At 37.0% G+C, this 10,813-nt stretch overlaps 1 pseudogene; it reads left to right on the forward strand.

Annotated features, from left to right (window-relative positions):
* The first annotated feature begins 357 nt into the window (after positions 1-357).
* LOC107030103 lies at positions 358-5,524 on the forward strand (annotated as a pseudogene).
* Positions 5,525-10,813: the final 5,289 nt, after the last annotated feature.

The raw sequence follows: 10,813 nt of genomic DNA on the forward strand, positions 1-10,813 counted from the left end.
CCCATCCCAGTGTTTGTAATATTGGAATTGGTTAATATTACTGTTTGATTGTTTAGTTAGTTAATTAAACTATAGCTAATTATTTACTAATAGTTCACGTGTAAATTAGTCAGTTAGTTAGAAAGTAGTTAGCACAGTGAAGTAGTTAGTTACATTTTTCAGCTGTATATAAGTACTAATGCATCATTGTATTCAGTAACAGTTTTTGATCAACAAGAATTTCTCTTAGTTCTCTCACGTTTATGGTGTGAGTTTGAATATGTAACAACGCAGTTCAATTAAAAATAGCCACAATCTGCTCTCCTCTAGTAGTAACCTCAATAGCTTCTAAAATTTTCAGTGCACTACTTAGCTACCATGTATTTTGTTTCTGAACTCTTAGCACTATCAATTGCTTGTTTGTTAGCCCTTTTTGTTGCTCGGAAATACAGAACTAGAAACAGAGAAACTGTTGCACCAAAAGCTCCAGGTTCGTTGCCCTTTATAGGTCGCCTCCATCTTCTTAGCGGTGATCTTCCCGTTTGTCGAACCCTTGGATTCATGACTGATGAATATGGACCCATTCTTCAATTGCAGCTCGGATCCCTTCCAGCTCTTGTTGTCAGCAGTTGGGAAATGGTTAAAGATTGCTTCACCGCTAGCAATGACAAGATATTTGCTAGTCGACCAAGCATGGCATTTAGTAAGTACTTAGGCTACAATGGAGCTACTTTTGCTTTAGCCCCTTACGGTAACTACTGGCGTTATATTCGTAAAATTGTAACTGTTGAACTCTTAACCAACAGTCGTCTTGAGAAGCTAAAGCCCGTCCGTACATCAGAAATAAATTGCTCTTTAGAAGAGTTGTACTCAAATTGTAGTAATGGTGAAGTGAACATAAGTAGTTGGTTTGAGAACATAACGTTCAATATAATAATCAGAATGCTGGTTGGGAAGTGGTTCACCGAATGCACCATAGAGGAGATGAATTTCAAAAAAATCTATAAAGAAAGCGTTGTACCTCGGTGGAACTTTTGTATTTTCTGATGCAATTCCGTCGATTGAATGGATGGATATTGGTGGACATATTAAATAAATGAAACAGATTATAAGAATTTTTTTTTTAAGTATATATTGAAGGTGTGTTAGTAGGTGGTTAAAACAACATACCGAGAAAAGAAAAGATTATATTGAAGTATTATAAGAATTTCTTTTTTTTGTCAAAATCTATATGGTTAAATATAAAAAAGAATGGTTAAATATCAAAAAGAAAACTATGTCAACTAAAAAAAGAAAGGTGAGTATTTGTTATAAATATCTTATTACTTTTCACCCTGCTGGAAAATTAATTTGGTAACAACTTTACGTTATACTTTTTCTGTCCAATAATAATTGTCAATTATTAATTTGACACATCCTTAAGAAACTATAAATAGAAAGAAAATTTACTATATCACCATTTGAATGTAATAATGTTGCCTTGAAAAAGATATAAGAAAATGACTATAATTAATGATAAGGAAACAATTAAATGTAAGATTATCCATGAATATTATAAAGTGGACAAATATTGTTACATATTTATTTTAGTATAGTGGACAAATATTGTTGGACTGTAACAAATGGAAAAAAACTTATCTGCACCGGATGTTTACACCAAGCCAATACAATTTCCATTATTACGTAATTTAATGAAGTAAAATGAACTATAAATTTAAACACATAACATGCATATATTGACTTGTTATAAACACTGGGTAAGTTTTATCCATAACAAATCACTCATGTTTTCGAGTTCTTTTATGGCATGAAACACACCATTCTAATAGATTAAAGAAAAAAAATATAATCACTGACTATCGAATCAGATTTGGTATAAGATTATCCATGATTTAGCGTATTATAAGTTAATATTTTCTATGTGCTAATTTACCTTGTGCACTTTTGATTTAGCCTGTCATGAAAAAAATCCTATCTTTCAAAATTTTAATATTGTTTGCGGCCTTTCAAATTTCAATTCTCTTACAAAATTAAAAGTTTTAAAAATTTTTTGTGTGTAAATAAATAAATTTGTGTGCATTCAAAGATGATTACTTTTTATTTGGTATTTCCAATAAGTTGGCTAATGATGTGTTATTATTCAATCACGCAGATACTTATCATGACTGCATTAGAGAGCACTGCAGAGACATTAGTATGGGCACTATGTATGCTAATAAATAACACCCGCTCAATGAAGTTAGCCCAGAATGAGTTAGATGAGCAAGTAGGAAGAAATAGATGGGTTGAAGAATACGACATCAACAACCTTCCTTATTTACAAGCCATAGTAAAAGAAACCTTACGTCTCTACCCACCCGGTCCTTTAGCAGGCCTCGAGAGGCCACCGAAGACTATTACGTTGGTAACTATCATATTACATTTAATACTATCACGATTTAATTTTAGGACCGTGACCGCTAAGGGGGAGGTTCCCAAAGCATGTCTTACAAGAATTCAATAGAAAATCGGACATGGTTTCCTCTGTTTTTGGGTTGGACCGCAACAACACTAATTAAATTTATGAGACACGAATAATATACATCTTTAATCTTATTGCCACACAATAATACCAAATCATCTTCAAATACGGGAACAAGTTCAAAACTAGTCTCATGACTACAAAGTGAAGGAATAATCATTCTAATAAAGGAAAGGAAAAATGTAGCGACTCTAAGAGTTCTCTTTGAAAGGAAAAATTAAACGAGTTCACAAACATTACTATGTTATTAGTTAAAATGGATTTAGTTTAGTTTAATTGCTTTGACTGGTTACAATTTTGGTTTTTTTGCTTTTAATTATGGGACCCACGTTTCATTGTATATCCAATCAAGAAAATTACCCATCTCCCCCTACACAATTTTCCCAATTTTACTATAACTACCTAAAGTTGTTCGAAATCTTTTTGTTTTTTCATTTTATCGTTCTTATACTATTTGGGTTTTCACATGGATGTTGCGATTCTACAGGAACTGCTATTCTGACTTTTTTCGCTGTTGTTTCTACTCTTATAACTATTGTTTTTGTTCTTGTCCATAAATTATTTAAAAAGGAATTATGTCGTTAAGGTTTCTACTCATGCATCGGGTTTTACCGTTATAGAAATGTCAGTAGAGAAAAATTGGGTCCGAAAAAACTTTTTCGTAGTACTAGGATTTTCCCAACCTTTTCCAAAAGTGGAGGAATTTGGAGAAATCTAGGGATATGAAGATCTGGTAGCAATCGGGTGGACTAAGGGTGGATTGAATTATATGAAATATATAGATAACTCGTTTATGAATTCGTACGACTTTACAACATCGAATTTGGATAAGTAGATCATCCGGAATTAGCTTTGGTGTTAAGGAAACTTTCTTAGCGTAGTGGGCTAAGAGTATGTTGTGAAAGGGAGAAATTGAAAATCTATTTTAAGCTCACTGCCTCACGTCTTGCCGCTACAACGAAATTCTTGCCGTTGTAGCGATGCCGCTACAGAGGGATGGGTGTCGCTGTTGCGGGCGAGACTGAGATGGAATTGAAAGATTTTGGGATTTTTCGAGGCAAAGATCACTGGTTCACTTTGTGCCGATGCAGCGACGCCTCTACATCGAGATGGGTGCCGCTGTAGCGGGATGACGAGTTTTAAATCGTCAATAAAACCCTTACACAACCTTATTTTGTACTTTTTGACTTTTTGAGTTAACAGACGACCCTTTGGCTATTCCAACTCATTTTCCACTTTTTTAAAGCTAGAGGTAAGCTTTTCACTCCCCGAATTTATTTTTTGATCTGTAGAATATTTCAGAATGGGTCAATATTGACGAGGAACGATTTCTTTAAGAATCCTATGGTGGAATTACCCCTAAATTGACTAGTTGGGGTCATGATTTTGAACTAGGATTCATAGTTTGTTAGTATTCTGAGAATTTAGTGTTTCTTTATTAATTCCCGTGTATAAATTATTGTTTGTAGACTACGAACAAGTGGAACGAATCCGTAAATGGAATGATCAAGTTGCGTATAGATTCAAGCTTGTTTCGAAATAGGTGATAGTTGTGATTCTACGATAGTGTGATATACACTTGCTTTGCTTTGCTGTGATACTTGTATAAGTATGCATGCTGCAATATTGATCATAAATGTTGAATGAGATATATGAATTTTCTACCTTTAAATCATGACTTCAATGTGTGATCTTGATGTGTTATCGTGATGTGTGATTGATATCAGTTGTCACATTCCGACACACTAACTTGGATCGAATTTTCACATTTCGGCATACTAATTGGGATCGGTTTCCACATTGCGACATGAAAATGGGATCGAATTGCCACATTTCGGCATATGCTAACAGTTTGACCTTGGGTTCCATGATAGGACCAACTTTTGAATGAAGCATGTGAATTGTGATGTTGAATCTTATGATAGTATTGAATATGTTGATATTTATGCATGTGTTACAATGTTGTAATTGAATGTTTATGTTACACTAATGTGATAGTCGTGTGATCCTACTAGTACACGTTGGTTGTGTACTGATTCTACACTGCTCTTATTTTTGTTGAGTACATGGCATCTTTACGTGACTGTTGACAGAGCTCACTTAGAAGATCGATTATCGCTTCGAGTTCAAGGGTGAGCCATATCGTTCGGGCTGCCATGAAATTCTCTTTAGTCTATGTCCATCATTTTTGGACCTAGACCTTCTTTTAGTTAGTTAGATAGTTCAGTAGAAATTCTTATTAGGCTTGGTTCTCGTTTTTAGTTTTGGTACATTGAATAGAAGAGTGATGGAATCTTGTCTTTAGTTATTTAACTTGCTTCCGTAACTTAAATGCCTTAGTTTTAGATGTATTGCTTTGGTTGGTTGCTAGTAGTAGTCTTGACAAAGTTGATATCAGAGCCTAGGTTTGTTGATCTCGATATATCAAAATGAGTCTAATAGAGTCTCACAAAACAGTGCAGGGACACATTTAATTTTCTTCGAGAGACTATAGAATTTTAGGAAATCTCCATTTTTTCTTTTCTCTTTCGTATTATTACTTGATTGCAATTGGTATTTGGCGATCCAAGTTGGTATCTAACTTCTTTCACTCTTCTATTCAATGATGGTTAATACTAGATATAATGGCGTTAGGCCCGTAGCTCCTGCTAATGCTCTAGTTGAGGAATCCACAACCAGAGGTTGCGGTCGAGGCAGTGTTAGAGCAAGAGTTAGAGGTTGAGGCCGAGGGAGAGTGGTGCCTGTTGTGAATGAGTATCCAAATGACTATGTTCCGGTGAATGAGAACCCTTCATTACATAAGAAGAGATATAAGAGGAAGTTGAGTTTGAGAATGTTGAGGCAGTTGAAAATGAGGAAGGAGTTCATGCTGAAGCTACAGGAATCCCTCCTATTGATCCGGTGTTAGCTAAAAAGATCATGTCATTTTCGAAAAGGTTGGCTGGTTCGGGCATGGTTCCACCTACTCAAGTCCCGGCAAATCCTCCCATTGCTAACACCGTACCTAAGCAGTTAAAGAGTTAGGTAATGATGCTTTCTTCCAAAGTTTGTTGGGTTCTGTGATTACCGGTAATGAGCATGATATATTGACCAAGTTTTGAAGCTCAAGCCCCCGATATATCTTGGTTCGGAGACATAGGATGCTTATGAGTTTATATTGGATTTCTATGACAGGTTGTATAAGTTGGGTATCGTTCACCAACATGGGGTTGAGTTCGTGTCTTTCCAACTTCAAGGTGAGGCCAAAAAATGGTGGAGATCTTGTATGGAATGTAGCGCCTCTACATTACCTCTACTTACTTGTACCTAATTTCATGCCTTAATCTTAGAGAAGTATGTGCCTAAGACCTTGATAGATCGCAAGAAGGATGAGTTTATGATATTAGAATTGGGTAGTATGTCAGTGGATGCTTATAAAGCAAAGTTCCATGATTTATCTAGATATGCTACACAATTGGTTATCAATGAAGTGGAGAGCATCTGATTGTTTATTAAAGATTTAGATTCTGAGGTACAAGTGTTATTTGTTCACATGAATTCAATGTAGTGACCAATTATGTTAAAAAGGTGGAGGGGGTGAAGCGATACAACCAAGATCGGCGTTTGCTAAGAGGGACAAGAGTTCTAAAAATTTTCAGGGCTCTTATGCTAGAGGATCCGATCGACCTACCCTCGCGGCCAAGACAATTTTGTTAGCCATGCCCGCCTCTACCGGTATCTATTTGAGGACTCCTTCTAATAGTTTTCAGTTGATCATAGAGTTGGGCATGTGGCGGGCAACAAACCATATGGAGGCCACACTTACTTTACTTGTGGGGAACTTGGATACATGATGAGGAATTGCCCACAACTACATTCGCTTGAGTTCGAAAACCAACCTTCTTGAGCAATTGTACCCGCGGGAAATGGTAATAATGGTAGGGGACGTTCACAAGTAGGACGAGGAGGAAATTAGAGAGGCCGTGGAGGTAGAGGAAATGGTAATGGTGGTCGAGGTAATGCACAACCAGGTTGAGAGGTAGCTCGTGTTGATCATAGAGCTCAATGTTATGCCTTTTCGGGCAAGAACGAGGTAGAGGCGTGTGATGCAGTGATCACATGTACTATTCTTATCTATGACCGAATGGCTAATGTATTATTTGATCCGAGTTCCACCTATTTATATGTGTCTGTGAGATTTTCCTCTAATTTTGAGATATTGTGTGATATTCTTGATGACCATATACGTGTTTCTACCCTGATTGGGGAGTCAGTCATATTTACCCATGTGTATTGTGCCCTATTTTGTTTATGGAATTTCAAACTTGGGATGATTTTGTGATTTATGATATGGCGAACTTCGACATAATCTTAGCCATGACTTGGTTGTCTCCCCATTATGTTGTTCTTAATTGTAATACTAAGTCTCCAATTCTAGAATTTTCGAGAAGGAAAAAATTAGAGTGGGAAGGGGTTTACAAGCCTAAGCAAGCTAAGATTATATCCTCCATCCGGTCTAGTAATAGTAGAGCAAGGTTGTTTAGCTTATTTGGCTCATGTTAGAGATGTTGAGATTGAAGCTCCATCCATCGGGTCTATTCCGCTGATGACTGAATTTAATGAAGTTTTTCAAAATGATTTACCCGCCATGCCTCTAGATAGAGACAGAGATTTTTGTATTGACTTAGAGCCTGGTACACGCCCCATGTATATCCCTCTATATCACATGGCTTTGGCAGAGTTGAGAGAGCTTAAGGCTCAAATCCAAGAGCTTCTTGATAAGGGTTTTATTTGTCCTAGTGCATCCCCATGGGGTTCTCCAATTTTATTTTTTAAAAAGAAAGATGGTAGCATGATGATGTGCAACCAAAAATTACATAAGGTCACTATTCAGAATAGATAGCCTTTTCATAGGATAGATGATCTTTTTGACCAATCGCAAGGTGCAACATTCTTCTCTATGATTTATTTATCATTTGGGTATCATCAATTGAAGATTTGGCCTGAAGATATACCCAAGACGGTGTTTAGGACTCGTTATGGGAAATATGATTTTTTTGTTATATCGTTTGGGCTGACTAATCCGCCTGCAACTTTCACGAGCTTGATGAACAGTGTATTCAAGCCCTTTCTTGACTCTCTTTTCATAGTCTTTATCGATGACATTTTGATGTATTTGAAAAGTAAAGAAAATCATGCTAACCATCTTCGTACTATTTTGGGTTTTCTTGTAAAGAGAAATTTTCCAAGTGTAAATTTTTATTGAAGTCGGTTGCATTTTTGGGGAATGTGGTGTCGAAAGAAGGGGTAAGGGTAGATCCCCAAAAGGTTGAAGCTGTTGAAAATTCGGTATGACCTAGTTCGGTAAAAAAGGTTAGGTGTTTTAGGACTTGCTAGTTACTATCGTCGTTTTGTTAAGAACTTTGCTTCAATTGCTAATCACTTGACCAATTTGACCAAAAAGGAGGTACCGTTTGAATGGATTGCGAAATGTGAGGAGAGCTTCCAAAAGCTTAAGACTCTTTTGACCACCGTGGCTATTCTAGCATTACTGATTGAGGGTAAGGACTTTATTGTCTGTATAATGCTTCACATTCTGGATTGGGTGCTGTGTTGATGCATGATAAGAATGTCATAGCTTATGCCTCACATTAATTAAAGGTGCACGAGAGAAATTATCCAATCATGATTTGGAGTTGGCATCGGTGGTATTTGCTCTTAAGATCTGGCGACATTATTTGTATGGAATTAAGTTTGAGGTATTTACTGATCATCTTAGTTTACAACATGTATTCACCCAAAGGATTTAAATTTGAGACAACAAATATGGATGGAATTACTCAAGGATCATGATATGACCAGTCAATACCATCCGGGTAAAGCAAATGTTGTGGCAGACGCTTTGAGTCAAAAAATGATAAGTATGGGTAGTTTAGCTCACTTGAGTGGAACCAAGCGATTTTTGGCCTAGGAAATTCAGACCTTAGAGTCTAACTTCGTGCAGTTGAGCATTTATGAAAGAGGTGGGCTGTCAGCTAGTATTGAAGCTAAATCCATGTTCATAGAGGAAATAAAGGCAAAACAATTCGAAGATGCAAATTTAGATAAGCGCTTAGAACAAAGATTGCAATAGCTAAGTCTCAAAGGAACTACCCTAGATGAGGATGGTGTGCTCAACTATAAGGGTAGAATATGTGTACCAAGAGTTGATGATTTGATCCCGAGATTTTTGACGGAGGCTCATGGCTCCGTCAACAAGTGAAGTATGAACATCAAAGGCCTGTAGGGCTACTTCAAAGAATGCCAATTCCGAAAATGGAAGTGGGAAAGGATAGTCATGGATTTTATGGTTGGCCTTCCCAAGAATTTGGCAAAATTTGATTCTATTTGGGTTGTAGTTGATAGGTCAACAAATTCAACCCATTTCATCACGGTAAAGGTTGATTAGAATACTAAATAGTTGGCTAGGATATATATAAAGGAGATAGTGAGGCTGCATGGTGTGCCCCTTTCCATCATCTCAGATCATGGTACCCTTTTCACTTCCAAGTTTTGGAGTAAGTTGCATGATGAATTGGGCACGCAACTCACTTTTAGTGCAACCTTCCATCCCCATATGGATGGACAATCAAAAAGGACTATACAAGTGTTGCAGGACATGTTCAGATCTCGTGTAATTGACTTTGAAGGGAATTGGGATAAGTTGCTACCCCTATGTGAGTTCTCCTATAGTAATATTTATCATGCGAGCATTGATATTTCACATTTTGATATTTCACATTTAAGGCGTTATATGGGAGAGGATGTACATCACCATAGGTTGGTTTGAATCCGGAGATGTAAAACCTTTGGGGGTTGACTTAGTGATGGACACTAGAGATAAGGTGAGGAACATTGAAGCTAAACTTCTAGCCACACAAAGTAGACAAAAGAAGTATGTGGATCACAAGGTGAGATACATGGAATTCTAGTAGGGTGAGAATGTTTTTCTCAAGGTATCACCCATAAAGGGGGTGATGTGATTTGGAAAGAGGGGTAAATTGAGTCCTCCTATTAAATTGAGTCCTCCTATATTTGTCCCTTTCAGATTCTTGAACATGGAGGGTCGGTGGCGTATAGATTGGCACTACCTCTAAATTTGTTTGGTGTTCATCCCGTACTTCATGTGTTTTTGTTGAAGAGATATCACGGTGATGGTGGCTATATCATTAAGTGGGACTCAATAGTAATCGACAAGAACCTCCAATATGAGGAGGAACTGATTTCTATTCTTGATCATGATATTTGATAATTGAGGACTAAGGAGATTAAGTCTGTGAAAGTTCAATGGAAGCATCATCCAGTTGAGGAAGCTACTTGAGAGACCGAGAAGGATATGCAAGACAAGTATCTGCAATTGTTCTTCAAATCAAGTACTACCTTTTTTCTTTTCTAGCTTGCCTTTGCTTAGTTGATCACTCGTTCTGAGTTATGGGTAAATTGGTATCTATTGTAAGGACCAGGCTTCATGTATAGAAATTCCAATAAGGAAAAATTGGTACCGGATTATCCATTGTACTAGGTTTTTCCCAACCTTCTCGTTAAGGAATCGTGTGACTTAATGACATCAATTTTGGATAAATAGATTATCGGGAATTGACTTTTGTATTAAGGACACTTTCTTAGCATAGTGGGTTACGTGTATGTTGTGAAAGGGAGAAATTGAAAATCTATAGTAAACTCACTGCCTAGCGTTTTGCCGCTGTAGTGGGTTTCTTGCCGTTGCAGCGGGATTCTTGCCGCTGCATTAGGATGGGTGCCACGGTAGCGGGCGAGATGGAGATGAAATTCACGGATTTTGATTTTTCGAGGCAGAGTTCATTGGTTCACTTTTTGCGGCTATAGCGGGATTAGTGTCACTGTAACAACGCCGCTACAACGGGATAGGTGCCGCTGTAGCGGGAAGATGGGTTTTTAAATCGTAAATAAAACCCTTAGATGACCTTATTTTGTAATTTTTGAATTTTTGAGTTAAGAGAAGACCCCTAGGATATTCCAACTCGTTTTCCACCATTCTTGAAGCTAGGGGTAAGATTTTCACTCCTCGAATTCATTTTCGATCCGTAGAATGTTTTAGAATGGGTCAACATTGATGAGAAGGATATCTTGAAGAAACCTATGATGGAATTAAAGCTAAATTGGCTAGTTGGGGTCATGGGTTTGAACTAAGGTTCACAATTTGTTAGTATTCCGGTAATTTAGTGTTTCTTCATTGATTCCCGTACATAAATTGTTGTTTGTACACCACGAACAATGGGAGCAAATCCAAAAAGGAAAAAATGAAGTTGTATAGAG

Source organism: Solanum pennellii, chromosome 9 (genome assembly GCF_001406875.1).
Source record: "Solanum pennellii chromosome 9, SPENNV200".
Lineage (NCBI taxonomy): Eukaryota > Viridiplantae > Streptophyta > Magnoliopsida > Solanales > Solanaceae > Solanum > Solanum pennellii.